A 6,021-nucleotide genomic window follows, 5' to 3' on the forward strand; every position below is an offset into this window, starting at 1 on the left:
AGGAGCTTATATGCCATCTTATATGTTTTTCATAACTACCCTTCAATATTGTGGGGAATGCGATAGAGTTTTCCCTTCCAGCGATTGCTTAGCGTGTGAAGTAAAAAGCCAGCGAGCGAACAGAATCTAGGTGGATTTAACGCCTGTAGCTGGAGGCGCCTGGGCCCCTTCCCTTCACCCCCAAGCGGCTGCTTTAGCCTTGGAACCTGGTTGCCTGTGAGCCGGATCAGTTCTCCTTGAACAACTTAACCCTTTGCTGACATGTAGCTAAACACAATCGTTTGTTTCAAAATGGACCTTTTAGTTAAAAATGATAGACAGTCTGTTTCAAGATGGGCGGGCTGCAAGCAAGGGCAGAATCTTCCTCTGGAAGACCACTGTGGAAAAGGACCGCAGAATGCCGCGCAGGCGCGGGAAGCGGGTGCGTTATATAATCACTTTGTAGCCTCTTTTGTGAACGCAGCGCAGCAGGCCTCTCGAGAAAGGTGAAGCCGCTAGGGGCGGCCTCCTGCGTACTAGGAGCCCGGAAGCGCGGGCAGCCTCCTGAATAAAACAGGTCTCACCTGCAGCCCACCGCCTGCGTAGGAGCGCTGGCTCCTCCACTTCCGCCTCCCCTTGAATCTGAGGTGCGGTGTAACACATAAATATTGCAGTTCCTCATTTATAGATGAGGTCAGTGAAATCCAGGTAGGTTAAGTAACTTACTCAGCCTCAGGTACCTACCATGTGGCAACGTCTGGGTTAAAATTTAGGATAATTTAATTTCAAAACCCTTAAGAGGTGCAGTAGCGGACTGCATGTGATTTTTGGAAATAACCTCAAATTTAAATAAAAGTCACAGAATTGGATTACAGGGTTCCCATCTGTGCCTTGCCCAGATTCCTCAATTATTAATATTTCTGACTCATTTAAGATTAAGTTGTTATCCTGATTTCCCATTTCCTACAAACGCATTCACCTATTCCATAACACAATCATCAAAATCTGAAAATGGCATTGATATATTACTGATATAAACCAAATCAAACTAAATCCTCTGCCATCAACTAATTCTGACTCATAGGTTTCCAAGGCTGTAAATCTTCTTTTTAATAAATCATTTTATGGAGGGCTCTTACAGCTCTTATCACAATCCATATACATCCATCCATTGTGTCAAGCACATTTGTATATATGTTGCCATTACCATTTTTAAAACATTGTCTTTCTACTTGAGCCCTTGGCATCAGCTCCTCATTTCCCCCCTCCATTTTCCCCCTCTGCCACCCTTCCTCATGAACTCTTGATAATTTATATATAAAAAAATTCCCGGCTATAAATCTGTATAGGTTCAAAGAGCCTGGTCTTTCTCCTGAAGAGTGGTTGGTGGTCTTGAACTGATGACCTGGTGGTGGTTAGCAATACAACACTCAACAGTGCCTATATTATCCCAATAATGCCCTTTCTATAAATGATCCCGTTCAAAATCATGTGTTGTATTCGCTTATCCAGGCTTTCACGTGTCCAGTCTGGAACAAGTTCTTTCTCTTTTTTCCCCTCTTTTCTTTCTTTTACATTTTCTTCTTCCTTGTATTCATTGTTATTTATGCAATTTTTAAAAATTGTGGCAAAAATATACACAACAAAAACATTCTCCAATTCCACAACTTCTACATGTGTAATTCAGTGCCGCTGATTCTACTCTTTGTGTTGTGGAACCATTATTGCTGTCCCTCTCCAAATTATTCCACCACCATGAACAGCAACTCAATACCCTCTAAGCAAAAACTCGTCCATGGTAACCATTGGTCAAGTTTGTTTATTTTCTTTCATTTTTTTTAGTGTTTTTCTTGATAGAGTTTTCACATATCATACAGTTCCATGGTTAAATAGCTTTTTAAAAGAGTTGTATATGCATCATCACAATCAATTCTAATGCTCCCCCTCCCACATTCATTGTTTGTTCCCCATTCTCTTCACCCTCCCTATCCCCTACCCCCACAGACCTGATAAAGTATTCCATCAGCTAATGTCTCTATGCATCCACTCCTTCTGTGCTTCATAAACTGGGAAACCAAACAGAAACAATGAAAAACAAAAACAAAATGACAAGAAGAAAGTTATGATATCAAGGTAAAAATCAAAATAAAGAATAAGAAAGAAAAGACCATCATCAATATTTTAAAAGCCACAGAAGAAATTTCTGTCATGGAACAAGCAAGAAATACTTGAGGCTAGAGCAAATTCAGGTTGGGTCAAGAGGGAGGTCAACTGACTGAGTAGCATGTTATACCATGGTTGGATGTTATACCCTGGCTGGATCCACCACAATCAAGTTCACAAGCATCTCTGTCTGATAGTAAAGCTGTTCGAGTCCCTCGCCTGGGGTCCTGCCAGCGACTTAGTCTGACTAGCTACTCTGCAGATGGGTTTTGGGCTCCCGCTGTCCTCCACAACCTTCCACAAATCGGGTGTTCACAATTTAAGCTCTGATACTTTGCCCTTTGTCATATTTGGATTTTGCTATTGTCATCTTTGGATCACATGGGCTGATGTGCTTCTTTCATGTGGACTTAGTTGATGCCTCACTTAGATGGCTGCTTGTTTGAACACAAGCCTTTAAGATGCCAGACACTAGTCCAATTGATAGCCAGGCCCCATCTGCACTCTTCACCACATTTGGCTATAACACCCTTATCTTCAGGGATCTTGTCATGAAGGCAAGTAAGTCTGGAACAATTTACACAGGCTTCCCTTGACCGTTGAAGCTTACTTAGAGGGCAGTGGTTTTGTAGAATGTCCCTCTATAAATGGGGTTTATCTGATGCTTCATCACAATTAGATTCAGGTCATGCCTCTGTGGTGGGACTTCCAAAATGATATTCTAGGCTGCTGCATTCTCAGTCAGGAGCCCTGGTGACATAGTAGGTTACAAACTGGGCTGCTCACCACGAGGTCAGCATTTTGAACCCACAGCCACTCCTGGGGAGAAAGATGAGCCTTTCTGCTCACATAAAAATGGAAAGGTTTGGGGACCCACGGGACACTTCTACTTGGACGGTTGCTGAGAGCTGGAATCAACCTGAGAGCAGTGATGGGTGTTGGGTGCGTCCCATCAGGCAGCACTTGATGCTATTACTGATGATGTTCACTTCAATGTATTTCAAGCGAATTAATAAATATGTTGTACCTGGTGATGAATTAGTATATTTCGAGTCACCGTGTAATTTTGCCACAGTAAGTTCCCCTGGGCCTTTTGATTTTCTCCAAAGCTTTCAACCTTTAACTTCTCGCCTGTAAAGGTGGAATCAACAGAGTGCCTATCCCACAGTGTCTTGTAAAATGTAAATTAGATAATGATCGAAGGTGGTTCAAGACACACACGGTTGAGAAAACGGAGTGGTTCATCTTGCCCTGTAGACTGCGTCCCGTGGGGCTTCGCTGCCGTCACCAATCCTCAAAATGAGCGCGCGGAGTGTGCCAGCGTAAGCGCGGTGGAGTACGTTTGCGTTACTGCGTGAAGAGGAGCAAGAAGGAAAGCCGAGAGGCTGCTGAACGTTCAAAAACGGGGAAAAGGAAGACTGGTCTGAAGGCCAAGCTCTACCACAAGCAGCATTTGAGAAAATACTAATTAAAAAGGCCAACAAGATGCGTGGAAAGAGAAACACCAAACAGAAGAATGATGACGCAAGGTGCAATGCCTGCCTGTCTGCTGGACAGAGAGGGACAGGCCGAGCTACAGTACTTTCCAATATGATCAAACAAAACACAAAGAGAGAAATCGGGAAAATGGGAGGTTCCTCTGCCCAAGGCCGTGCCCAGGGGAAAACGGAAGTCCTAAAGGTTATTGGAACAGGAAAGAGAAAAAAGAAGGCGTGGAAAAGGATGGTCAGTAAGGTTTGCTTTGTTGGGGATGGCTTTACACGGAAACCACCAAAGTATGAGCGATCCATCAGACCAATGGGCTTATGCTGTGATCGTTAGCCTGAGTGGAACCGTCTTGTAGCAGAATCCATTTTGTAACAAGCTATGGAAATTCCCCTGAGGTTAAGGTCAAGCAAACCTTTGCCAGAAAATAGCAGCTGCAAGATAAGGCCACACATCTATCTGGAAGAAAAAATAGTTTTAAAATGTCAAGGCTAACTGCAAGGTCTGCTTCTGTTCTTGCTTGCTTGCTCGCACAGCTGCAAAGCCCCCATTGTTTACCCCACCCTATGAAAACCCAAATCTGCGAGCGATCAGGACCAGCCATCCTCCCTCTCTTTGGGGGGCTGGTCCCTGCGCAGGTTCTTTTTTCCCTTTCTGTCCCCCTTTAATAAACTGTTTTGCTTCTTACCAGAGACTGAATTGTTCTCGTCCAGTTCGTGTACAATATTTGGAGGTCCCACCGAGATTTGGTGACCAGGTTGTACATTAGCGGGACAAGCGAGACCCGGGGAACGGGTGTTCCCCTCAGCCAGTGCCACAACTCGGGGAAGGCCTCGGAGAGACGTACCTCCGCCCCGGTTGTCGGATCCTGTCCAGAGAGCTACCAGGTTGATGTGCACACTCCGGGATGGGAGGATAGGCTCTGTTGGATGCAACTTCAGGACACTCGCAGAGGGCCAGAGAGACGTCTCTGTGTCCTCCTGTATTTTTAAACTGATGTCTTATTGATGGCATATTCTTATTTTCTTATATGTTTAAGTCCCGTGTTTTTTTATATTGTTGTTTTCAACTGTGTGTTTATATGTTTAAGTCCTGTGTTTCTTGTATATTGTTGTTTTTGCTGTGTGTTGCTTGCTCACGCTCCTGCTTGTCTTCCGTGGTTGTTAAAAAAATTTTTTTTAACAGGCAAAGTGAAACCATGGGACAGACACAGTCCACTCAACTCCAGTGCCTTTTGAATAATTTCTCTGACTTTTCTAAAAGGTCTATGTTAAGTTAGGAATTTAAAACGAAGTCGCCTCGTTTCAGGACCTTTTGTGAGACAGACTGGGTTGCGGGAGTGCCCGATTGGCCCTCGGAGGGCACCTTTTCCCTACCTCTTCTACCAGGTGCGGAAACATGTCTACGGAAATCCAGGTCATCCGGATCAAATCTCCTACCTAAAGGTTTGCTCTACCCTAACCTCAGGGGCATTTCCAGAGCTTGACACAAAGTGGAGACTGCTACAAGAGGGTTCCACTGAGGCTAACGATCACAATGTTTCAGGAAGGCACATGGTCGGCACCCTGAATGTAAAGCCACCTTCTGCTCCCCAAAACTCCATGTAAAGAAGAACCCCTCGCCCCCCACGCACTGCGTTGGGCGTTATTACCCAAGGGACCGTCACTGAAGGGGGTGTGAGGGAGCTGGGGCTGGCGACACAAGGCCCAACTTACCAACACCCCTGATAAAGCTGGGCGCACAGATGCAGTCTTACGGGTTTGACGGCAGTTTCAGTCAAGAAACCCTCCTTTATTTGTGAGGACGACACACGAATCAGGACAACCACCATTAACTAGTACCCCGTGTTTCTTACATGTCTGATGTCCGCAAGAGAATGATTTATAAGAAAAACAAGTTAAAATGGCTCCATTGTAAACGCACACACACCCATACATGCGTGTGCAAGGTCTAGCACAGTGGTTCTCAACCTTCCTAATGCTACGACCCTTTCATACAGTTCCTCATGTTGTGGTGACCCGCCCCAACCATAGAATTATTGTCGTTGCTACTTCCTAACTGTCATTTTGCTACTGTCATGAATCGTCGTGTAAATATCGGATATGCAGGATATATTTTCATTGTTACAAATTGAACATAATTAAAGCATAGTGATGAATCACAGAAACAATATGTAACTATATATTGTGAAATATTTATTTCTAATGACAAATAAATGAAATTTTGTCTTGAAGCATGGTGTAGCATGGGTAATAGTCTTCACACCGGGTACTTGTATGTGGGCGTCTCTGCACGTGGGTGTACCTGCCTGCAGACGGATAGAGGAGCGGTGTCTCAATTCCTAAGACTATCAGAAATTATGTGTTCTCCCGTGGTCTTAGGTGAACCCTGTGA

General features: G+C 44.5%; 1 pseudogene; it reads left to right on the forward strand.

The window, feature by feature from the left end:
• The first annotated feature begins 397 nt into the window (after window positions 1-397).
• On the forward strand, window positions 398-5,354 carry LOC142433384 (ribosome biogenesis protein NSA2 homolog; annotated as a pseudogene).
• Window positions 5,355-6,021: the final 667 nt, after the last annotated feature.

Source organism: Tenrec ecaudatus, chromosome X (assembly GCF_050624435.1).
Source record: "Tenrec ecaudatus isolate mTenEca1 chromosome X, mTenEca1.hap1, whole genome shotgun sequence".
NCBI lineage: Eukaryota > Metazoa > Chordata > Mammalia > Afrosoricida > Tenrecidae > Tenrec > Tenrec ecaudatus.